Source organism: Cetorhinus maximus, chromosome 23 (assembly GCF_964194155.1).
Source record: "Cetorhinus maximus chromosome 23, sCetMax3.hap1.1, whole genome shotgun sequence".
NCBI classification, from domain to species: Eukaryota; Metazoa; Chordata; class Chondrichthyes; order Lamniformes; family Cetorhinidae; genus Cetorhinus; species Cetorhinus maximus.
The window spans coordinates 6,322,813-6,348,163 of NC_135901.1; the positions used below are offsets into that span (position 1 = coordinate 6,322,813).

Below are 25,351 nucleotides of genomic sequence, written 5' to 3' on the forward strand. Positions count from 1 at the left end.
GCCCCCACATACCACAGTGACATTATTAATAAAGAGTCAAGTGAAGGGAGTATCCCCAGTGTGATAGAGTAGATGAATTATGGAGTTACAAATCAAGGGTATTAAAATGCTGTAACCTCACAAATACCATTTGTCTGGGATGTTACAGTATGAAAGAAACCCACATACTTGTCAGGTGAAAGAGGCCGTGTTCAATGAATGTATTAAATCCACACCACTATCCAATTCCACTGGTGTTTATGTGGATGGGTCTTGGTTTTATGAACAAAGGCTGCATCAGACTGGAGCTGCATCCTTGCTTCCCCTTGACAATGAGGACAATATTTTTACCTCATTCTGAGATGTGGGCGTCACTGGCTAAACCAGCATTTATTTCCCATCCCTGATTGGCCTTGAGAAGGCTGTGATGAGTTGCCTTCTTGAACAACAGCAGCCTATGTAATGTGGGTACACCCACAGTGCTGTTAGGTGGGGGGGGGTGGGGGGAGTTCAGCATTTTGACCCAGCGACAGTGAAGGAATGGCGATATATTTCCAAGTCAGGTTGGTGAGTAGCTTGGAGGGGAACTTCTAGGTGGTGGTGTTCCCATGTGTCTGCTGCCCTTGTCCTTCCAGATGGTAGATGTTGCAGGTTTGGAAGGAGCTGTCAAAGGAGCCTTGGTGAGTTACTGTAGTGCATCTTATAAGATGATGTCACTGCGGGTCATTTGAGGAGGGTATGAATGTTTAAGGTAGTGGACGGGGCACCAATTAAGCTCGCTGCTCTGTGATGGATGTTGTTGAGCTTCTTGCGTGTTATTAAAATGCATTCATCCAGGAAAGTGGAGAATATTCCATCACACTCCTCACTTGTGCCTTGTAGATGATGGGGACGCTTTGGGGAGTGTCATGATGTGGCAGGAAATGCTTGCCAGGTGCACCAAATCCACAAGGGAAACTTGGCGACGCTATCACAATGGTTTTGCAATTTGTATATATTTCAAAGAGCTTCATGCACTGTTCAGAAGTAATGAGTCAACTAATACCTTTAGAGACTTAAGCTAAGTTGAAACATTTATTAACAAAAGAAAAGATTTCAAGCACATACATAAGATTACAGTTACTTAATACTATAACAAATCTCAAAATTCCTAATTAACCTGACTCCCAAGTACACACCCACTTTAAGGCAACAGTCCAAATAGATTTTAAATTTAAATAGCAAGCCAGCAAGTCTACCACAGCACATACTCGACTGAATTCCAAAGGCTTTTCTCCAAATTTAGTTACTAGACACAGCAGAGTTCTGCAAAAATGGCCGGAGGCTTCTATAAGGCTGTTTCACATACTCCTCTTAGATCTTACATGGCCCCACAACAAAGCTTTTCATTCCTCTTTACATATATTTCTCGCTCTTTAATCTGTAAATTCCACTGTTCTATATGTCTTTGGAAATTTAGCTTTCCCATAATATAAAAATCTTTCATGTTGCCAATATGGTCAGTACCTTTTGGAAAAATAAACACACTGCTTGGCCTTGCTTATCTTGCTAGTTGTAAACATCCTATCATCCCTTTGAAACCAAACAACTCATTCATTTATCTAAAAATTCAAATTTCCTTCACATCTTATATGCTAAGCCCTTGTACATGTTTACTCATTAGCATTTATAATACCGTTTGTACACCTAACTTCTTTTGATAGCTTCAACCTAACAGTCTACATGACTCTAATTAAATCTCTCAAACAGAACCATGTACATTCACATCCATAAACCTACTTTACAATAAACCACAATAATATTATGAAAATTATTATAGTTTTGTGACAGGAGACACGAGGTGCGAAACACGCCACAGAATTCCCAGTGTCAACCTGTTCTTGTTGCCACACTATATATAAATATATATGGCCAGTCCAGCTCGGTTTCTGGTCAATGGTGACCCCCATGATGTTGATGTTGATCGTGGGGGTTTCAGTGATGGTAATGCCATTGAATGTCAAGGGGAGATGATCATTGCCTGGCACTAGTGTGAAGCAAAAGTAACTTGCCACCTGTCAGCCTAAGCCTGAAAATTGTCCGGGTCTTGCTGCATATGGACACGGACTGCTTCAGTATCCGAGGAGCCATGAGTGGTGCTAAACATTGTACAATCATCAGTGAACATCCTCACTTCTGACCCTATGATGAAGAGAAGGTCATTGATGAAGCAGCTGAAGATGGTTGGGCTGAGGACACTTCCCTGAGAAACTCCTGCAGCGATGACCTGGGGCTGAGATGATTGACCTCCAAAACCACAACCATCTTCCTTTGTAGAAGGGGAAAAACAGATCCCAATGAACATGATTCAGTCCTGGATGTGATTAAAAGCAAAATGAAATCACAGTAGTTACTCATGAACTCACTGGTGTGTCAGAAGGTGGGATGATTGAGTGAATCCCTTCCCAATCTCGGATCAGGCAAAAGGCCTCGCCCCAGTGTGAACTCTCTGGTGTCTCAGCAGGCTGGATGACAGCGTGAATCCCCTCCCACACTCAGAGCAGGTGAATGGTCTCTCCCCAGTGTGAACTCGCTGGTGTATAAGCAAGGTGGATGAGAGAGTGAATCTCCTCCCACAGTCAGAACAGGTAAATGGTCTCTCCCCACTGTGGACTTGCTGGTGTTTCAGCAGGTCGGATGACAGGGTGAATCCCCTCCCACACTCGGTGCACGTGAACGGTCTCTCCCCAGTGTGAACTCGCTGGTGTGTCAGTAGGTGTGATGACTGAGTGAATCCCTTCCCACACTTGGAGCAGTGGAATGGTCTCTCCCCAGTGTGAATTCACTGGTGTGTCACTAGGTGGCATGAGTGAGCAAATCGCCTCCCACATTCAGAGCAGGTGAATGGTCTCTCCCCAGTGTGAACTCGCTGGTGTGCCAGTAGGTGGGATGACTGAGTGAATCCCTTCCCACACTCGGAGCAGGTGAATGGCCTCTCCCCAGTGTGAGTGCGCTGATGTGCCAGGAGGTGGGATGACGAAGTGAATCCCTTCCCACACTCGGAGCAGGTGAATGGTTTCTCCCCAGTGTGAACTCGCTGATGTGTCAACAAGAGAGATGACGCAGTGAATCCCTTCCCACAGTCAGAGCAGGTGAACGGCCTCTCCCCTGTATGAAGTTTCTGGTGTGTCAGCAGGCTGGATGACCAAGTGAATCCCTTACCACACTCAAGGCAGGTGAACGGCCTCTCCCCTGTATGAACTTTCTGGTGTGTCAGCAGGTTGGATGCCTGAGTGAATCCCTTACCACACTCAGGGCAAGTGAATGGTCTCTCCCCAGTGTGTACTCGCTGGTGTATCTGCAGGTAGGATGACTGAGTGAATCCCTTTCCACAGTCTCCACATTTCCATGGCTTCTCCCTGTTGTGACTATGCTTGTGTCTCGACAGGCCAGATGAACGGCTGAAACCTCGTCCACACACAGAACACGTGTACGGTTTCTCCCCACTGTGAATGGTGCTTTTCCCTTCCATGTTCAAATTCCAATGATATTCAGGTGACAATAAATTGAGCAACTCTGTCAGATTCTGATGTGAGATTTGATTTGAGTTTCCTGACTGCTAATCCTCCACTTCTAATATCCTGTGAAATTGATTTAAAACAGATAAAAAGGGAATGAGACAGACCCCACAAAAACACAGAGACAGGTTGTATAATTGAGCTGAATGAATCTAGTAATTTGTGGGGCTGGCACAAGGAAAAAGTCACCACAAAAGCTGCTGGATTGTCATCAAAACCCAACTGATTCACTAATATCCTTCAGGGAAGGGAACTTGCCACCCATTCTGGGTCTGGGTGTACACAATATTCTGGAAACTAGGTGAGGAGAGAGGGAGATGTGGGAGAGGGGGTGAAGGACAGGGATTTTATATGTTTACAGCTTGACCAGAACTTTGACAGAATCTCCCAACCCCTCAAACTCAACCATCTAGAAGGACCAAGGTGGTAGGTGCACGTGAATATCATCACCTCTAAGTTCCCTTCCAAGTCACACACCATCCTTATTTGTCTGACATCCAGTACTGGATGAGCAACAATGTCTTTCATATAAATACTGCAAAAACTTTCCTTTCTTTCTTTCATTCATTCATGCAATGTAGCCGTCTCTGGCTTGGCCAACATTTATTGCCCATCCCTAATTGCATTTGAGAAGGTGGTGGTGAGCTGCCTTCTTGAACTGCTGCAGTCCCTGTGGTGTAGGTACACCCACAGTGCTGTTCAGGAGGGAGTTCCAGGAGTTTGACCCAGTGACAGTGAAGGAACAGCGATATATTTTCAAGTCAGGATGGTGAGTGGCTTGGAGAGGAACTTCCAGGTGGTGGTGTTCCCATCTATCTGTTGCCTTCTAGATTTGAAACATGCTGTCTAAAGAGCCTTAGTGAGTTCCAGAAGTGCATTTTGTAGATGGTACACACTGCTGCTACTCTGTGTCAGTGGTGGGAGGGAGTGAATGTTTGTGGATGTGGTGCCAATCAAGCAGCTGCTTTGTCCTGGATGGCGTCAAACCTCTTGAGTGTTGTTGGAGCTGCACTCATCCAGGCAAAGGGGGAGTATTCCATCACACTCCTGACTTGTGCCTTGTAGATGTTGGACTGGCTTTGGGGAGTCAGAAGGTGAGTTACTCGCTGGAGCATTCCTAGCCTCTGACCTGCTCGTGTAGCCGCAGTATTTATATGGCTGGTCCAGTTCAGTTTCTGGTCACTGGTGACCCCCAGGATGTTGATAGAGGGGGATTCAGCAATGGTAATGCTATTGAATGTCAAGGGGAGATGGTTAGATACTCTCTCGTAGAGATGGTCATTGTCTGACACTTGTGCGGCATGAATGTTACTTGCTACTTGTCAGCCCAAGCCTGGATATCGTCCAGGTCTTAGAAACATAGAAAAGTTACAGCACAGAAGGAGGCCATTTGGCCCATCCTGTCCATGCCAGCCCAAGGACACCCAGGTGTCCTTTCTAATCCCACCTTCCTGCACCTGGCCCATAGCCCTGCAGCTTACAGCACTGAAAAGTTGCAAATCCAGGTACTTTTTAAAAGAGTTTAGAGTTTCTGGCTCTACCACCAACTTGGGCAGCGAATTCCAGACACCCACTACCCTCTGCGTAAAAAAGTTCTTCCTCATGTCCCCCCTACACCTTCTGCCACTTATCTTGAATCTATGTCCCCTGGTTCTAGAATTCTCCACCAAGGGAAACAATTTTATCCTGTCCACTCAATCTATTCCCCTCATAATTTTGTACACCTCAATCAAGTCACCTCTCAGCCTTCCTTGTTCAGAGGAAAATAACCCCAACCTATCCAATCTCTCCTCGTAGCTACACTTTTCTAACCCTGGCAACATTCTTGTAAACCTCCTCTGCACTCTCTCCAGAGCTATTACGTCCTTCCTGTAATGTGGTGACCAGAACTGCACACAATACTCCAGTTGTGGCCTCACCAGTGTTTTATACAATTCCAACATTATATCCTTACTTTTATATTCTATACCTCTGCCAATGAAGGAGAGCATTCCATATGCCTTCTTTACAACCTTGTCCACTTGAACTGCTGCCTTCAGGTACCTGTGTACTTGTACGCCAAGATCTCTCACTTCATCTACACCTCTTAGTATATTCCCGTTTATTTTGTAATCCCTGTAACTGTTTGACCTCCCTAAATGTATGACCTCATACTTCTCTATGCTAAAATCCATCTGCCACTTTACCGCCCACTCCACCAACCCATCTATATCTTTTTGGAGATTTTGGCTATCCTCTACACTTTCCACTACTCGGCCAATCTTTGTGTCATCTGCAAATTTCCCAATCGTATCCCCCACATTCACATCCAAATCGTTAATATATAACACAAACAGCAAGGGTCCCAACACCGAGCCCTGTGGAACACCACTTGAGACAACTTTCCATTCGCAAGGGCATCCATCAACCATTACCCTTTGTTTCCTGTTACAAAGCCAACCTTTTATCCAGTTCGCCACATTATCCTGAATCCCATGGGCTTTTACTTTCCTGACCAATCTGCCATGTGGGACCTCGTCAAATGCCTTGCTAAAATCCATGTACACAACATCCACTGCACTACCTTCATCAACCCTTCTTGTCACTTCTTCAAAGAATTCAATCAAATTTGAGAGGCAAGACCTTCCTTTAACAAATCCATGCTGACCATCCCTGACTAGTCTTGCTGCATTTGGACATGGACTGCTTCAGTAACTGAGGAATCGTGAATGGTGCTGAACATTGTGCAATCATCAGCGAAAATCCCCACTTCTGACCTTATGATGGAAGGAAGGTCATTGATGAAGCAGCTGAAGATGGTTGGGTCTTGGACACTGCCCTGAGGAACTCCTGCAGTGATGTCCTGGAACTCAGATGATTGATCTCCAACAACTATAATCTTCTTTTGTGCTAGCTATGACTCCAACCAGTAGAGAGTTCCCCCCTGATTCCCATTGACTCCAGTTTTGCTAGGGCTCCTTGATGCCACACTCAGTCAAATGCTGCCTTGATGTCAAGGGCAGTCACTCTCACCCCACCTCTGGAGTTCAGTTCTTTTGTTCATGTTTGAACCAAAGCTTTAATGAGGTCAGGAGCTGAGTGGCCCTGGCAAAACACAGACTCAGTGTCATTGCTCTGCAAGTGCTGCTTGATAGCACTGTTGATGAACCCTTCCCTCACTTTACTGATTATCAAGATTAGACTGATGGGTCTGCAATTGGCCAGGTTGGACAAATCTAAGCAATTTTCCACATTGCCAGGTACATGCCAGTGTTGCAGCTGTACTGGAACAGCTTGGCCAGGGGCGTGGCAAGTTCTGGAGCACAAGTATTCAGTACGATTGCCGGAATATTGTCAGGGCCCATAGCCTTTACATTATCCACTGCCTTCAGCCATTTCTTGATATCATATGGAGTGAATCGAATTGGCTGAAGACTAGCATCTGTGAGGACGGGGACCTCTGGAGGAGGCAGAGCTGGATCACCCACTCAGCACTTCTGGCTAAAGATTGTTGCCCATCATTGAGGGTGGGGGTATTTGTGGAGCATCCTCCTCCGGTGATGGTTAATTGTCTACCACCATTCACGACTGGATGTGGTAGGACTGAGAGCTTAGATATGATCCGTTGGTTGTGGAATGGCTTAGCTCTGTCTATCGCTTGCTGCTTATGCTATTTGGCACTCAAGTAGTCCTGTGTTGTAGCTTCATTTTTACGTTTACCTCATGTTGCCCTGGTATGCTACCTGCACTCTTGATTGAACCAGGCTTGGTGGTAGTGGTAGGGTAGGTGATATGTTGGGCCATGAGGTTACAGACTGTGGTTGAGTACAATTCTGGTGGTTCTGTCTTGAGTTGCTAGTGTTGTGCCACACAACACGATGGAGGGTATCCTCAATGTGAAGGTGGGACTTCGTCTCCACGAGGGCTATGATTCCTTGAGTATGAGCATGTCAGGCTGTTGCTTAACTCATCTGTGAGACAGCTCTCCCAATTTTGGCAGCAGATGATCGTAAGGAGGACTTTGCAAGGTCGGCAGGGCTGAGTTTGCTGTTGCTGCTTCTGGCCTAGGTCAATGCCAGGTGGTCCGTCTGTTTTCATTCCTCATCCAATTTCTGGCAGTTGTTTGATAGAGTCAACCACATTGCTGTGGGTCTGGAGTCACATGTAGGCCAGTCCAGGTAAGGACAGCAGATTTCCATCCCGAAAGGGCATTAGTGAGCCAGATGGGTTTTTACAACCATCGACAATGGTTTCATGGTTATCATCAGACTTTTAGTTCCACCATCTGCCGTGGTGGGATTCAAACCTGGGTCCCTAGGGCATTACCCTGATCTCTGGATTACTTGTCCAGTGACAATACCTCTATGCCACCGCCTCCCCTATCACTGAAACCATTGTCTTCAGTCCCTTCTCCACTCGATAGCCACTGACTCCATCCCTCTCCCCAGCAACTGTCTGAGGCTGAACCAGACTGTTCACAACATCGGTGTCATGTTTCACTCCAAACTGACCTTCCGACCACATATCCGCATCATGTGAACATGCAAAGTTGGAGCATAAGTAGGCCATTCGGCTCCTCGAGCCTGCTTCGCCATTCAATATAATCTTGACTGATCTACTTGTATTTCAAATTCCACAGTCCTATCTATCCCCAATAATCCTTGATTCCCTTGCCTAACAAAAATCTATCTACGATAAAAGCAAAATGCTGCAGATGCTGGAAATCTAGAACAAAAACAAAATACCTGGAAAAACTCAGCAGGTCTGACAGCATCTGTGGAGAGGGATACAGTTGATGTTTCGAGTCCGTACGACCCTTCATCAGAACTAAGACATATAGAAATGAGATGAAATATAAGCTGGTAGAAGGGGGTGGGACAGGAGAGCTCGATCGGAGGCCAGTGATAGGTGGAGGCCAAGGAGAGACTGCCAAAGATGTCATAGACAAAAGGACAAAGGGGTGTTGACGGTGGTGATATTATCTAAAGAATGTGCTAATGGGGACATTAAGAGAAGCAAGCAGGACAAGCTAGTGGCAGATGGCCCCAGTGCGGGTGGGGTGGGGGGAAGGAATTGAAATGGGCTAAAAGGTGGAGATGAAACAATAGATTGAAATAAATCTAAAAATAGGAGGGAAAAGAAAAAAATATAGCTGTAAAATAATTATAAAGTATTGGAAAAGTGGGGATCGGAAAGGGGGTGGGGATGGAGGAGAAAGTTCATGATCTGAAGTTGTTGAACTCAATATTAAGTCCGGAAGACTGTAAAGTGCCTAGTTGGAAGATGAGGTGCTGTTCCTCCAGTTTGCGTTGAGCTTCACTGGAACATTGCAGCAGGCCAAGGACGGACATGTGGGTATGAGAGCAGGGTGGTGTGTTGAAATGGCAAGCGACAGGGAGGTCTGCGTCATGCTTGCGGACAGGCCAAAGGTCTATCTACCTCTGCCTTAGAAGTATTTAATGAAGCTGCTACCACCGACTTCTAAGGCAGAGAGTTCCAGAGTCGCACAACCCTCAGAGAAAAAAATTCTCTTCATCTTTGACGAAAAGGTCGACTCCTAATTTTCAAACAATGTCCCAAGTTCTGGATTCACCAACAAGAGGAAATATCCTTTGCACGTCCACCTTGTCAAGACCATTCAGGATCATATATACTTCAATCAAGTCACCCCTCATTCTTCTAATCTCCAGTGGAATCAAGCCCAGCCTGACCAACCTTTCCTCATAAGACAACGCACTCATTCCAGGTATCAATCTAGTAAACCTCCTTTGAACCGCCTCCAATGCATTTATATCCTTCCTTAAATAAGGAGACCAAAAACTGCGCACAGTATTTGAGATGTGGTCACACCAATGCCTTGCATAACATCCTTACTCTTATGTTCAATTCCTCTTGTAATAAAGAAAAACATTCCATTAGCCTTCTAAATTACTTGCTGTACTTGTATAATAACTTTTTGTGACTTATGCACTAGAACACCTAGATCCCTCAGCACCTCAGAATTCTGCAGTCATTCTCCATTTAAGTAATACTCTGCTTTTTTATTCTTCCTTCCAAAGTGAACTTCACATTTTCCCACATTATACTCCATTTGCCAGATCTTTGCCCGCCCACTCAACCTATCTATATGCGTCTGCAATCTTCTCATGTCATTTCCTACCTATCTTTGTGTCATCAGCAAATTTAGCTCCCATGACTTCGCTGCCCTCATCTAAGTTATTGATATAAATTGTAAAATGTTCATCACATTGTGACAATCAGAAAAACAAGGATGAGGTCGAGCGTGTTCATATGGCTGCCAGACCTGCTGAGTTTTTCCAGGTAATTCTGTTTTTGAATCAGAAAAACACCCATTTCTGCACACTCTCTGTTTTCTGCCATCCAGCCAATCTTCTTTCCATGCTAATATGTTGCCCACTACACCAGGAGCTTTTATTTTCCGCAATAACCTTTGATGTGGCACCTTATCAAATGCCTTCTGGAAATCCAAGTATAGTATGTCTACAGGCTCCCCTTTATCATCACCATGACCACCCATTTCCACCTCAGTGACATCGTCCAACTCCATCCTTGTCTCAGATCTTCTGCTGTTGAAACCCTCATCTATTCCTTTGTTACCTTTAGATTTAACTATCCTAACAAAATCCTGGCTGGAACAATATAAATACACATTGTTGTTGTTGACTTAGACACATGTCACTGTTCCTTCATCATCACTGAGTGAAAATCCTGCAACTCCTTATCTCACAACATTATGGGAGCACCTTCACCACTCGGACTGCAAAAATTCAAGATTAAACATCATCATCTCCACAGGTAACTGTGCTGTACAATTCTAGGACTCAACGATTCTTTACAGGCATTCCCTGTTCATCAGCATGTCCCCTTCCTTTTTAAGCACTCCATGCTCAGTCATCATTTCCTTCATTTGCAGACATTTCCTGACAATCACCATTTTTAGAGACGCTCCCTAACATTTATCACTTTCTCTCCATTTAGAGACTCTTCCTGAACGAGCTGACATTGCGCATGCGCTGAGGCCTCGCCGAACTCACCCCAAAGTCAGACCCGAGCGGGAGAAACCAAAAACCAGGGAGTCGGGGAGAATTTTCACGCTTTCTAGTCGCGTCTTACATGGAAAATGTTGCCGGTTTTATTTTGGGATCTGGATCCACACTCGGTCATTGTAAAAACCTCCATTTTAAACCCGCTCGCTCGAGCTCTCTTCCCGTCCGTCGCCATCGCCCGCGCATACTCAGATCACATTGCCCGGGGTGTGATTGACGGCAACTTGGGACCAATAGGAAGACGGGGCGGGACTGGAGGATCCATCAGAAGTGGCTGGCCCTCCAACCAATCGGAGTGAATGAGGGGCGGGGCTGAGCCCGGATCTCCCTCATTGGCTGAAACTCGGCATCATTTTGAAAGCTGATTTGTCTCAAACTCCAGGAGAAAACTGGGTCTTTCTGTTTGTGGCTTTAAACAGATGAAACCCTGTGGATGTGGAGCAAACATTTCAACATTTGTTAGTGAAATGGATTCATTCAGGACAGAGAGCAGGGATTATTTCTGGAAACTACACAGTGTAGCGATTGTTTCTCTTTGAACTCATCCCTTGGAGAACAGTGTGAATTAGTGGAAGAATTCACAGGCTGCTTCACCCTCCTTCCGTGTCTGGAACCATTTAATTCCAGCCGATTTGTTGATCCGGCTTCAGCAGAGAGTTTAATGAGCTCCCACAACTCATAATGGGAGTGTTCAGCCAGACCCGCCGGACACACCTATCCTGATGTCAACCCAGAATGAGCTGGAGAGCCGTCTCCACTCGCTAGGACTGTCTGCAGAGGGGTTTCTGGCTCAGAGGCGGGAATGTTTCATTTTTATCAACAACCCTAAACCCCTCAAGTTCCATTGAACTGACAGGGCCTCTTCATTTCTAAATACACTTCATTGTTTAAATAAAGTCTTGATTTTATGTTTGCAGCTTAATGGTGACACTTACATCATCTAACCACCTACTTCCTTGTGAGAGTGCACAACTACAGTAAGCTGCAGAAGCCACACCCTTGTGTATCCTCTACCAAGCCTCTCCTCATTCCCTTAGAATCAAACTATTCCTAACTTTGTCCAGTATTTTCATTATCCTAAAATGAAAGGTCTCTGTTTATTATGCTTAGTTATTGTGAATCTAATAAAGCTGCTCCAATGGTCATTCTAATTCAGTTTGTATTATGTTTAATCTTGGGCTATCATGTCTGCTTCTGTTTCTGCCTCATCTTCATGTTCAGTCTGGGTTCACTGGAATGAGCTTTCTATGGTCAGAATTCAGTTAAACAACCTGTTCATCTGCATGTATTCTCTCAGTGCCCTGGTGCCTGTGTTAGTTATTCAGTCATTGTTTAATACTTCGTCAGCAGCCTCTCAATTCAAGGATGACATCTATTCAGCGTGGTGAATTTCTGCCATTGGTCTTCTTTTGACTGAACAGACTGATTCTTGGCCTGCAGATCTTTTGGCTCATGGGGCAGGACATCCATGAAGTATTGGGATCTGGAGCGCAGCACTTGCTTCCATTTCTTTCCTTCTCTGCTGCTGCTCTGCCTCATCATTAACATGTTGTGACTCAAAGTGTGATGCAGCTTGATGGAAAAGTTGTCGCCATTCTGAACAATTGGGAGAAAGCTCCTCCAGGTCATTAAGGTCAATGCTGCTGCACTACAAGGTGAGCAGGCTGCAGAAAATTAGTTTGCATTTAATTAAATATTGAAGTTTCAGGGTTGATATGATGCCAATTTTTAAAATGATCAATGTGCTTGTGAGAGTAGATACAGGGAAACTATTTGCTCTGCTGGGGAATTGAGAACAAGGAGGCAGAATCAAAATAATAAAACCTGGAGTGAAATCAGGAACAACGTGTTCAGACAAAGGTGATGGAAATCAGGACCAACCTCCTCAAAAAGCTGTGGATGCTGGGGGGTCAAATGAATTTTTCAAGACATGAATCGGTCGAATTTTGTTAATTAAAGATAGCAAAGTAATTTGATCAAAGATGGGAAAAGGGAGTTGTGGTTGTCACATGGCTGTAAGACATAATATTTAACAACACAAGTGAATTATCGAACTTCTCTTCACATTTAAATGTAAATGTTTTGATAATATTTCTGCTCAATTTCAAACCGGGGCCCTTTTGCATGTTGGTGAACATGATAACCACTACAGCACAGAAACACTGCGCTGCCGAAACCCGATGGACCTGTCCACAGTGTTGACCTGTGTGGTCATGAAGCAGCACTTTGGGTCTTTGATTTGAAGAAAGAAATTCAGCTGCTATAATCAGTAATGCTGGAATCAGACTGATTTAGCAATGTCATCATAAAATTACATAGCACATTAGGAGACAATTTGGCCCATCGTGTTTATGTCAGTTTTTGCAATGAGCTTTCTGATCAGTCCCAATTTCCTTCTCTTTTTCAATTACCCTGATTTTTCTCCCTTTCAAGTCATTGTCCAATTCCCTTTTGAAAACTCGGTGTGAAGGGAAGCAATATTGAAAGAGGTGCAGGAGTTTCTGCAGTGTCCATGCGCACTGTGTGATCATTAACAAAGTCTCCCTGACTCAATGACATGAAGAGTTGGACTCGAGATTCTTCTATAGTTTTTGAACAAAAAAAAAGTATTTATGCAGCTGATTTCATACCGAACTTTCCAAAGAAGTTTAATCAGACCAAGCATGTCCTCATTTTTCTCAGTCACTATATACAATCCAATTCCCCTTTTTGTATAACCTTGAACAGATGCCATTATAGGAAAGGGGTAGTGTGGCCGAGCGGTCTAAGGCTCCAGTCTCTATGGAGACATGGGTTTGAATCCCACCGCTGCAGGAGTTTCGGACGGTTCATCTTTTCAGTCAGTTTAGCCAAATTCTTCCATGTGTGTCCAGGGCGTGTGCAGTGCTCCATTCTGGTGGAAAGATCGAGGAGAGGCAGCAGAAATTGCAGGACAGCCAGAAATAGGTGGGGCTGCATTTCTTCATTCGCTGCTGTAACCATTGTATGCTCTTAGGTACAGAACATTAAAAGGTACATGACGCGTGTGTACAGAGCTGAGCGGTTAAGGTAATTGGGTTTGAAATTCTTTAGAGTTTTCTGATACAAGTTCACATCCTGCCAGACTACATTTCTCACTGCTCCTGATTTAAGAATGATTTATCGAATTAATTATCTATTAAATGGACGAAAAGGTTTTCCAAATGCTCCTGTGTATTTTTCATTTCCCTTCATCTGCAAGCATTCACCAAAGTTGCAGGTGGAAATGGAACAAAAATGGAGCCAATTTGGTGACATCCATACTTTCTGGATGTTTGTCTTCCCTGGCACCTCTGTCACTCTTGGTGTCTATGTCTGTGTGTGTTTCTCACCTTGTGTCAATGTGGTTCAGTTCCCTGAGCGGGGAAACGCATTTTTACCATCGCAACTTTGACTCACTTTCGTTATGTATCTTCATGGAAATGGCACAGAGAATAACAGTCAGTTTAAAAGTTGCAAGAGGAGATTGATCTTTCTGTATTCTTTCAGCAGTTGGCTCTGTAGCAGAGTGATTAGCGCACTGGCCTTGTAAACCGGGGATCATGAGTTTAATCCTTGCTGGACCTCCAGTTGAATTTAGCTTCTGCTGATGTTAGCTGTGGGGAAGAAAACAGATTGGCTTTAAAGAGATTTGGGCAACAAAGATAGCAGATAAAGCATAATTTCATAATAGGTGAAGGTGTTTGATTAAAAAATTGGTAAAATTATTAGTTATGTGACGAACTGAAAAAAGCAGGGAGGTTATGCTTCAGTTGTACTGCACACTGGTGAGACCACATGTGCAGTAGTGGTCTCCTTCTTTAAGGAAAGATGCAAAGTTAGAGTAGTAAAGTTAGTAGTTCAGAGAAGGTTTACGAGACTAATATCAGGAATGGGTGGGTTGCCCAAGCAGATTCTCTCTATTCCTACATATATTACCGACATGGTTATGCATTGTAAGTGGGACAGATTAGGCTTGTATCCACTGGAGTTTCGAACAGTAAGAGGTGACTTGATCAAAACCTTTAAGATCCTGAGGGGTCTTGAAAAGGTGGGTGTGGAGAGGAAGTTTCCTCTTGTGGGATAATCTAGAACTGGGGGGTCACTGTTTAAAAATAAGGGGTCGCTCATTTAAGACAAGAATGAGGAGGATTTTTTCTCTCTCAGAGAGCCAGGAGTGTTTGTAACTTCTTTCCTCCAAAGGCATTGGAAGCAGAGTCCTTGAATATTTTAAAGGCAGAGCTAGATTTTTGGTTAACAAGGGGGTGAAAGGTTATTGGGTGTAGGAAGGAGGTTACCATCAGATCAGCCATGGTCTTATTGAATGGTGGAACAGGCTTGATGGGTCGAGTGGCCTACTTCTGTTCCTAGTTCGTATTTTTACATGTTCTTTGAGTCCAGGCTGTTTACTAACTCAGTGCTCGTATGTCACAAAGTCGAGAATGTTTGAAATTTTCACTGAGCAACATGTCAACAAACAGTGGATTCACTCAGTGCGATGGTGCGTACCAGTTCTATATGTGCAATCACAGAATAAATTTCTATTTGTTGCTTTCAACCCAATATTTCTAAAGGTTTGGATGTGAGGCACATGTTTGATCTAACTTATCTCATTTTCTTTGAAATAAATATTCGTAAAACTATTTGCCTGGGAACTTACTGGATAACAGCAGGGCTGGCAAAGTCTGGACATTTCCTCGTAGCCAAAGGACTCAAAGCAGAACTGTGTCGGTAATATAAGTAGAAGCAGGAATAGAGAGAACCTACTTGGCCCTAGATAGTGTCAAACCACCAATGTTTGGGTTAACAGCTGAATTCGCTAAACAAGATGTTACACAAACACCCTGTGACCTGATGGTTAGGATTCGGTGCTCTCATCACCCAGATCTGATTCCCGGTCTTGCTGTTGTGCAAAATATCACAACCAGAAACTAATTACTGATTCAAAAAAAATCTATCATCCCCAACACCTCATCCCCTTCCCACGGCACCTTCCCATACAATCGCAGGAGATGTAACACCTGCTCCTTTACCTCCTCCTTCCTCACTGTTCAAGGGCCCAAACACTCCTTCCAGGTGAAGCAGAGATTTATTTGCATTTCTTTCAATTCTGTGTACTGTATTCGCTGCTCCCAATGTGGTCTCCTCTACGTTGAGGAGACTAAACGCAGACTGGCTGCCTGCTTTGGGGAACACCTTCACACAGTCCACAAGCATGACCCAGACCGGCCTGTCATTTGACATTTCAATTCACCATCTCGCTTTCATGTTCACATTTCTGTCTTCTGCCCTCTACAATGTTCCAGTGAAGCCCAGTGCAAGCTGGAGTAACAGCACCTGATCATCTGATTAGGCATTTTACAGCCTTGTGGGCTCAGCATTAAGTTCAACAAATTCACACCATGAACTCTGTCCTCCATGTTGTATTTTTCCACCCACCACCATCCCCCCGCCCAAGAGTCAGTCTGTATCTTGTTCTCAGACAGAGCTGTCCCTTTGGGCGGGATTTTCCGGCCCCGCTCGCCGCCAGGATCATCAGGTCCCGCCATGACGGGGCCGCAAATTCCCGAGCTTTTAGTGCAATTAGCACATTCAGCTACTTTGCTTTCAGACAGTGCTGACATTTATTCTGCGATCAACACCTGCTTTAGTCATGAATACTATCATTATCATTCCCTTTGTCTTGTGTTCCATGACATCTTTGTCATTTATTCTCTCCTGGCCTCCAACATATGCCTGACCTTTCATTTTGCTCCACCTGCTCCCTCCCTCACCCCTGCAACAGCATTAAAACCATCACATTCCTAGTTCTAAGAAGAGTCACATGGACTCGAAACTTTAACCACGTCCCTGTCTCCACAGGTGCTGCCAAACCTTCTGAGTTTTTCCAGCATTTTCTGTTTCTTTTGTCAGATTTCCAGCATCTGCAGCATTTTGCTTCTATTACAGATTTAAAAAAGAATCATTTTCAACACAAACATTAACTCTGTTTCTGTCTCCACAGATGCGAACAGACCTGTCGATAACTTTAGTGCCCTCTGTTTTTATTAGAGCACGAATTACTGGCTTTATCATAACATAAAATACATAGCAAGTTGGCGAAATCAGTGAAATGATGGGCAGAGTTAAAATTCCACGTGGATGATATTAGATAGAACTGGAAATGTCTGAGATGGAGAGTGGGAGTTAAAAGGTGTAACATGAAAGTGGAAGAATTTGATGTCAGTCAAATACTTTTCATGGTGAAAGTCTGCCATGCATTACCTTGTAAGTTTCACAGGAGCTGCAATGATTAGGTTGGTGGGTTTTGGATGTGGAAATTTGCATTTCTACAGCTTCTGGTACTATTTCGCCACACTGTCGATTTCATATTCCAGCCAATAGCAAAGGTTATTTTAATTGTCTGAAGAAGTAATTTGTGTTCTATTTGAACATGTCATTTTGTAGGAGGTCTCTGTTGAAAGTGGTCTGGAATGAAAAAACAATGGCAGAAGTAACCTCGATAAATTCTATTTCAGGGCATTTTCCATGATGGTCTAGTGGATAGGGTTCTCCACTCTCAGCACCATAACCTAGGCTCGATTGCCAGTCAGGGAATAAAGATTTATTGCTCCTAAAAAGATATGCTTTAATTCCTGATTGAAAACAAAAAATACAACAGCTTTTTCAGAATCAGTGGAGTGAGTTGAAGTTTCGCATCAGAAATGGAAATGTCACACCTGCTTCAGGTCAAGAACAAATACAGATGCTGAGCTGGGAAGTGAAAGAAATAAAAAGGAGGGCTGCGATAGGTTGCAAAGCATTGGCTGTGGAGATGTTGGTGCAAGGCAGAATATGAGTGGGAATGGGGCAGATTTTACTGAAGCGTTGTGTGTAGTTCTGAGAATGGCACCTTAAAAAGGATCAATATTGATCATGGAAACAGCGCTGTGCCGATCCACCAGGACATCAGTTCTGGGATGTAAGTGGACATTTTACCCTCCATAAGATTGAGGTCATTCAAAACTGCTGCCCGTATCTAAATTCGCAGCAGGTCCCATTTCCCTATCATCTCTGTGCTTGCTAACATACATTGGCTCCTGGTCAAGCACTATCTTTAGTTAAAATTCTCCTCCTTGTTTTCAAATGCCTCCATAAACTTGTTCATCCCTATCTCTAATCGCCCAGAATCTCAAAACCCTCTGGGATATCTGCGCTGCACTAATTCTGGCCTCATTCCTCATCACAATTGCACCACTATTAGTGACTGTGGTTTCAGTTGCGCAAGCTCCAAGCTCTGGAATTCCCTCCAATCATCTCTCCGCCTCTCTACCTCACTCTCTACCTCATTCTTCTCCTTTTAGACACTCCTGAGAAACTTACCTCTTTGGTCAAGCTTTTGGTCATCTGATCCAATATCTTCTAATGTGGGCCAGTGTCATGCTTTGTTATATAATGCTCCTGTGGGACGTTTCGCTGTGTTAAAGGTGCTATATAAATAAAAGTTGTTGCAGCTGTATTGGTTAAGGAGAGCATTGCAGTGCTGGAGAAAGAGGATGCCCCAGAGGGTTCAAGGGCAGAATCAATTTGGCTAGAGCTAAGGAACAAAAAGGGTGCAATTACATTGCTCGGTGTAGTCTATAGACCACCAACTAGTGGGATGAATGTAGAGGAACAGATCTGCAGGAAAATTACAGATAGGTGCAAAAATCATAGAGTAATTATAATGAGGACTTTAATTACCTCAATATTGACTGGGATAGTGGTAGTGTAAACAGCGGAGAGGGGAAAGAGTTCCTAGTGTGTTTTCAGGAGAACTTTCTACAGCAGTATGTGTCCAATCCAACAAGAAAGGAGGCACTTCCAGACCTCGTTCTTGGAAATGAGGTGGGCGAAGTAGATCAGGTGTCAGTGGGGGAACATTTAGGAGACAGGGATCATTGTATCATAAGGTTCAGGATGACTGTAGAAAAGGACAATGGGCACCAAAGCAAAATACTGTGGGTGCTGGAAATCCGAAATAAAAACATGAAATGCTGGAAAACCTCAGCAGGTCTGACAGCAACTGTGGAGAGGGAAACAGAGTTAACATTTCGAGTCCATATGGTTCTTTTTCAGAGCTAAGGAGAAGTAGAAATTTGATGAAATTTATACTGTTCAAGGGGGTGGAGAACGTGAAGCTGGATAGAAGGTCAGCGATAGGTGGGGGCTAAGGAGAGATTGACAAAGATATAATGGACAATAGTCAATCCAGAGTAAGGATAATTAACTGGGGAGAGCCGACTTCAATGGGACAAGAAGGGAGCTGGACCGGATATACAGGGACCAAAGGTTGGCAGGAAAAACTGCAACAGAGCAATGGGCTACCTTCAAAGAAGAATTGGTTCGGGCAGTCAAGCTATATCCCCTCAAAAGGGAAAGGTAGGGCAAACAAATACAGAGCTCCCTGGACGAAAAATGAGATCGAAATTAAGATTAAAAAGGAAAAAGTGTGATTATCACAGGTGTCAGGTGGAAAATACAACTGAGAACCAAACAGAATACATAAGGTTCAGAGGAGGTGAAGAAGCAAATAAGAGAAGCGAAGAGGGATTATGAGACAAGACTCTCAGTCAGGGAATGAAGCTTACAGCAAAATTCAGTTAATGCTGGGAATCTGAATTAAAACAGAAAATTCTGCAAATACTCAGCAGGCCCAGCATATATGGAGAGAGAAATTGAGTTATATTATGGTCCCAGCTGATGTTACTACTGGACAAGTCATATATTAGGATGGAACACGTCTTGATAGATCCTAACTTTTATTTTTTGTTTAGAAACGAGGAGGGCAGCGATTGAACTGAGTCACAGGAGTCAGCTGATGAACTTTGAATAAAAGAATAAAGCATTTATTAAACAAGAAAAGATTAACAATATTAAAATACTCCTTCACCCACAACTATATATTTACAGATATATACAGATTTGTAAGGATGACACAAGTAACAAAAGCTATCTTATACTGTAATGTTCACAGTTAGTACACATTCCATGTAAACCAATAGGCAACTTGTGGTCAGACACACCACACTCTGAAACCAAGTGACAGATGCCACCCCAAACAGATGCAATGGATCTTTCATCAAATCCCCCTTCCCCAGACACTTATCACACCATGAGCCAACCGGTCTCAATGAACCCAATCTTTGACATGAGGGTTTACAATCTCCACTCTCAAGAAACCTGCATGGAATCTTCTCCCAAATGACACGTTTTCTCAGATGCCATCCACAAGGGTCCACCTCCAGGGTTTCAAACTCTCCATCTGATGTCCCTATCCCCTGGATCGCCACGTGCATTCAAGCCTTCTTCCACACACTCTCTCTCTGGTTCAGCAATGCCAACAGAACACCACTGCTTCACATGCCATGGTGAAGAGTTACAGACATTCAACTGTCTACTTGGATCGTCTGACTTCTTGCAAGCCTATTTTGCTTTAAGTCTGCTTCCTGCAGCTTTCTCCCCTTTTAGCTTGGAGTCTTCCTTCCTGCTCCTTGCTTTCACTTGCACTGAACAGGATCTTTTCCAGATTCATGTCCTTGTCCTTAGACTTAACTATCCTCTTGGGACCTTTCCTGTTCCACTCCCTGGTTTTTGGGGCTTTCTTCTTTAGTTTTTGGAACCTGCTCTTGAGTTTTCCACCTCCTGTGTCCAGCTTCTCCCGTCACCTGACTCAAACTGAACTCAAACTGCTTTCAATTTCTCCGTGTCTCTCTGTCTGAGCCCCCTGTTGCTAGACAACAGCACAGTTTTTTCTACCTTGTGTTTGTTTAACTCCCCTTCAAGAGTCGTAAAACCTAATTAAAATGCAGGCATCTTTTAAAGTGAAACTGAAACTCAAGCTCCACCCTTTCTTAACACACAAATACAGAAATAGAAATCAAACTTAAACTTAAAGATAAAACTAATAAAACACCTGCAAATACAAATACAACTTACTTAAACTATCTACAGTTCATAACACTTTATCCTTTGAAAGAAAGAAAGTTTCACAACAGTGAATGTGTTTTTACAATGGCCTTACATCCGCCAAACACAAACTTAACATCATAAACCTCTAACAATAGCTTATTACATACTATATTAATAAATCTACCATCTATTTGCACAACTACACGTGTTATGTTGTACAATTACAAAAATTTAAGCAAAACAAAGTCTATAAATGTAACAACACTGGCAGAATTTGTCCACCATAACATTATCATAACTCAACCCCTGTGGTTCTTTTTTCTCTTATTCCCAGTCTCTAACTCAGCAAAGAATGGTTAATTTAAGGCCACAGCCAAATCGTCCTTTTCCTCAGCTGTAGGTGCAATTCCATCCTCAAGCTCATTTTCCGAACTCACATGTGATAAATTCTCATTTCGATTTAGCAAAGTCAAAATGCCAGTTTTGCACATTAACATCTCATTTCTTCTTTGATCAAAACCTCTTTTCATCATTTCATGGATGGTGTTGAGATGCCTTTTATGTTTACACAAACGGGTTTCCTACTCCTGCTTGGCTTAATCTTTAATTTTTTAATGATCTTGTTTCTCCCAATCCCATTTTAAACAGGTCTTTTCCACTTCTCTTTCAGCAGCATCAATTGTTTTCTCCCTTTGGAATTTCATTGTTTGTTCTAACTCTTCAACTCTTTTGCACAATCCATGAACCATATCATGCCAGTGCTCACTCAGCAGGCTTTGAATGGTCATTTGCAAACTGTTGAATTGCCTGAATTCCAACTTCTGTATCTTGTATATTAGCACTGACAAGCACCTGTAAATCAGTGTCTCTAGTGAATGAACTGAAAGGGTAATTTTGCATTTTCAGGCCTTTTTGTTGATGCTTCTTAGTTTCCAATTCTGTAGGCACTTCAGTTTTTTCTGCACAGCCCATTACTGAAGTTGATACACCAGTAATGTTACTTGGATCAGTTTTTTTGCTCAATTGGACCACAATTCAGCAATAAATGTTTACTCACAGAACAACTTCAGAACGGTGACACTCCATACCACACACTTTCTCCTTCATTTCCTCCAGTTTGCATTGAAGTTCGAGAACCTCATTATTCTTTTCCTGATGAAGCTCTAACCGTTCGTTAGTTTTGGCTTTAAATTCTGCATTCAACCAATTATTCTGTTTTACCAACAATTCCTTTTCTTGTTGAAGGCATTTTCCACGATACTTCATAACAACTTCTGATGCGTGAAGCTCATCAAGTTTTAACTGAAGATTGAACTTTGTTAAATTTGCTTCTACAAATAAATCATTTAGGTATTTCAAGTCCTCCGTCAAATGCCCTACTCTCCATGGCTGATTCTCAATTGTTCTCACTAATTCTCATTTTTCATTAGCCAACTCCTCTCTTGTACGTGAAAGTTGGTTTCCTGCATTAATAAGGTTTTCCTTCAATGTTTGCTTCATTTCTGGCCACAGTAATTTTCTGAAATTTGTTAAGATCAGCATGATCAACTACCTGCTGCCTGCTGCAGTACAGTTATCACCACATCACTGTCTCCACTAGCCAAATCATTACCCAGAACAAAACCTACCCCCTCAATAGATGATTTAGGAATAATTCCCACCGTAACAATTCCATTTACAAAGTGACTTTACAAGTTGACTTTACACAAAGAAACAGGTTAATAAATTCCATTAATACCTCGTATTGATACTTCTTCCTTCATAAAACTGCCTGGAACACAAATTGCATCATCAGCCACCATCAATGGCTGATCTGCTCCAGTGTCTCTAAAAATTTTGACTATTTACTTATTTTGCTGGAGGAGTAATGGAACACTTCTCCCTTCCAGACTAAACATCCAGAACCTCTAATAACCTGCCTTCCTTCAGCAGTAATCAAAGAAGAATTCTCTGGACTACCCTGAACCATACCCCCCTTTCCTTTGGGTTCTAAGGGCACACGTTTCACCTGGACTACTGCTACAGTTTTAACAACCATTTCCTTTTCTGATGCAACCTTTCCTGAGGATTCCTTGGACCTTTCTTTGTATCTTGTCCCAAATGATGCTTTCGCTCAGACACCTTCCACAAAGGTCCACCTCCAGGGTTTCAAACTCTCCATCTGATGTTCCTCTCCCCAGATCACCACGTGCATTCAAGCTTCCTTCCACGCATTCTCTCTCTAACTCAGCTGTGCCAACACAACACCGCTGCTCATGTGCCCAGAGTAAAGAGTTACAGGCCAGCTGTCTCCTTGGATCTTCTTACTTCTCGCAAGCCTATTTTGCTTTAAGCCTGCTTCCTTCAGCTTTCTCCCTTTTAAGCTCGGAGCCCTCCTCTCTGCCCCTTGCTTCCACTTCCAGGTTCCTATCCTTGTTCTTGACTTAACTGCCCTCTGGTACCTTTCCAGTTCCACTGCTTGGTTTTGCTGATTTTCTTCTTCAGTTTTTGGAACTTGCTCCTGCAGTTCCCACTCCTGTGTCCAGCTGCTCCTGGCACCTGGCTTCAACTGAATTCAAACTGCTTTCGGTCTCTCTGTGTCTCTCTATGTGGGCCTCCTTTTGGCAGACAACAGCAGATTTTTTCTACCTTGTGTTTGGCTCCCCTTCAAGAGCTATGAAACCTAATTGAAATGCAGGCATCTTTTAAAGTGAAACTGAAACTCTAGCTCCCCCTTTCTTAACACACAAATACAGAAATACAAAACAAATTTAAACATAAAGCTAAAACTCATTCCTAACATCCACAAATACAAATATATCTTACTTAAACTACCTCTACTTCCTAACAGTTGCAGCAGCAAGTAAATGAGGTGGGGTGAAGACAGGTAGCATTATGGAGATTGAACTATCTGGTATTAGTGATGGTGTGGATATGTGGTCAGAAGCTCATCTTGGGGTCAAATCTGAACCAAGATTGTGAACAGTGTGGTTCAACCTCAGACAGTTCCCAGGGAGCGGGATGGACTCAGTAATTAAGGAACAGTATTTATAGTGGTGACCGAATGGTTTTGGTCTTCCCAATTTTTAACCGAAGGAAATTTCTGCTCATCCAGTACTGGGTGTCGGATAAGCAGATTGATAATTTAGCTACAGTAGCGGAATGGAGAGGGATGGTGCTGAGGTAGAGCTGGGCATTGTCAGTGTACATGTGAAAACTAACACGGTGCTTTTGGATGGTGTCACCTAGTGGCAGCTTGTAGATAAGAAATAGGAGGGACCAAGGATAGATCCTTGAGGGACACCAAGAGCAGGAACTTTGGAGAGGAAAGGACGGTTGAGATGGAGTGGTAGTTTGCAAAGATGATGGGGGTCAAAGGTTGATTTTTAGGATGGGCGATGTCAGTGGATTTAAAGGTGAGAGAAACAGTACCAAAAGAGAGAGAGAACTGCTAACAGTATCAGCTAATGTGGGGAAGATGAATAATCAGCAGCTTAGTGAGAATAGGGCCAAAGAAGTAAAAGGTCAGGGACAAGATGAGCTCTGAGAGGCCATAACAGGAGACAGGAGCAAAACTGGAAAAAGATGTGAGTTCAGGGCTCAGATATGAGGGAACTTTAGAGACAGTTTGTCCCGGTGGGCTAGTGGATGGGAGGGAAGCAGCAGAGGCAGCTGATTGGATTGTCTCAATCTTAGTGACAAAGAAGCTCCATGAGCTCCTCACGTTTGTTGTTGAAGATGAAGATAGAGGAGATGGGGAGAGGGAGAGCCCTTCAAAAGTAACTAACTTACGTTTGAGATATTAAGAAGACTCAACACACTGTATTTAACACAAAGATGATTTATTTTACTTTTATCTTCAATATCAGCAGACACAGACCACAATGAACATGGTTCAGTCCTGAATGTGATTAGCAGCAAAATCCAATCACTTGTGAACTCGCTGGTGTTTCAGAAGGTGGGACATCTGAGTGAATCCCTTCCCACACTTGGAGCAAATGAATGGTTTCTCCCCAGTGTGAAGTCGCTGGTGCGTCAACAGGTGGGATGACTGAGTGAATTCCTTCCCACACTCAAAGCAAGTGAATGGCCTCTCCCCAGTGTGAACTCGCTGGTGCGTCAGCAGGTTGGATGACTGAGTGAATCCCTTCCCACACTCGAAGCAGGTGAACGGACTCTCCCTAGTGTGAACTCGCTGGTGTCTCAGCAGTGTGGATGACTGACTGAATCCCTTCCCACATTCAGAGCAGGTGAACGGTCTTTCCCCTGTATGAGTGCGCTGGTGTACACTGAGTTGAGATGATTGCCTGAACCTAGTTCCACAATGAAAGCACCTGAACGGTCTCTCATCAGTATGAACACGTTGATGGAACATCAGCTCCTGAGAGCTTTTATAGCACTTCCCACAGTCTAAGCATTTAAAAGGTCTCTTGTCGGTGTGAACTCTTTAATGTGCCATCAGGCTGGATGAATTAATGAATCCCTTTCCACACTCAAGGCAGGTGAACGGCCTCTCCCCAGTGTGAACTCGCTGGTGTGTCAGCAGGTGGGATGAACAAGTGAATCCCTTTCCACACTCGGAGCAGATAAATGGCTTCTCCCCAGTGTGAGTTCGCTGGTTTGCACTGAGGTCAAATAAATGCCTGAAACCAGTCCCAGAGTGAGAGCACCTGAATAGTCTCCCATCAGCGAGAACTCTTTGGTATGTCAACAGGTTACATGAATGAGTGTCTCCTTTCCCGCATTCGGAGCAGATGAATGGCCTCTCCCCGGTGTGACTGTGCAGACCAGTTTTCAGTTCAGATGGGTGATTGAATCCCTTCCCACAGTCCCCACATTTCCACTCTTTCTCCCCATTCTGGC

General features: G+C 43.6%; 1 protein-coding gene and 1 pseudogene across 2 annotated transcripts in view; one reads left to right on the top strand and one right to left on the bottom strand.

Moving 5' to 3' along the window:
• LOC144698213 (uncharacterized) overlaps positions 1-25,351 on the top strand; it is a 352,133-nt gene that overhangs the window by 312,328 nt on the left and 14,454 nt on the right. The gene's annotated exons all lie outside the window — the stretch shown is intronic.
• On the bottom strand, positions 1,812-25,326 carry LOC144697748 (uncharacterized; annotated as a pseudogene). The gene is made up of 3 exons (XR_013580427.1): positions 25,316-25,326; positions 24,421-25,266; positions 1,812-3,464 (listed from the first exon to the last, which is right to left on the bottom strand). The product of XR_013580427.1 is annotated as an uncharacterized LOC144697748 (transcript).